Source organism: Octopus bimaculoides, chromosome 10 (assembly GCF_001194135.2).
Source record: "Octopus bimaculoides isolate UCB-OBI-ISO-001 chromosome 10, ASM119413v2, whole genome shotgun sequence".
In the NCBI taxonomy this organism is placed as follows: Eukaryota; Metazoa; Mollusca; class Cephalopoda; order Octopoda; family Octopodidae; genus Octopus; species Octopus bimaculoides.
Window position 1 is genome coordinate 87,203,485 of NC_068990.1, and position 535 is coordinate 87,204,019.

Below are 535 nucleotides of genomic sequence, written 5' to 3' on the forward strand. Positions count from 1 at the left end.
TGATTTTCAATACTAGAAGCACTGCACACACACACATATATATATATATATAGATATATACGCACAGACAGACATATATATACAGTTTGTAAATATATACATATATATATATATATATTCTATATATACACATACGTACATGCATAGATATATGTTTATGCGCATACATACATTTATAATGTATGTATACACACATACATACACACACATATGAGTACTTATATATATATATATATATATTTATACGCATATATATATATATATATATATATATATATATATATATATATATATATATATATATATATATATATATATACCGGAGTAAGCACATAAATACATAAATGTGAGACAAGGTGGGAAAAAAAGAGTACTCAAATACCAGAAGTAGAGTAATATACTTCATTTAACAAAACTGTCCGACGAACGGGAACGGGAAACTCTGAATAACAGTTTTTGTGATATTTCTCCTGCTTTTAAATAAAGTATGTGTGTGTGTGTGTGTGTGTGTGTGTGTGTGTGTGTGTGTGTGTGT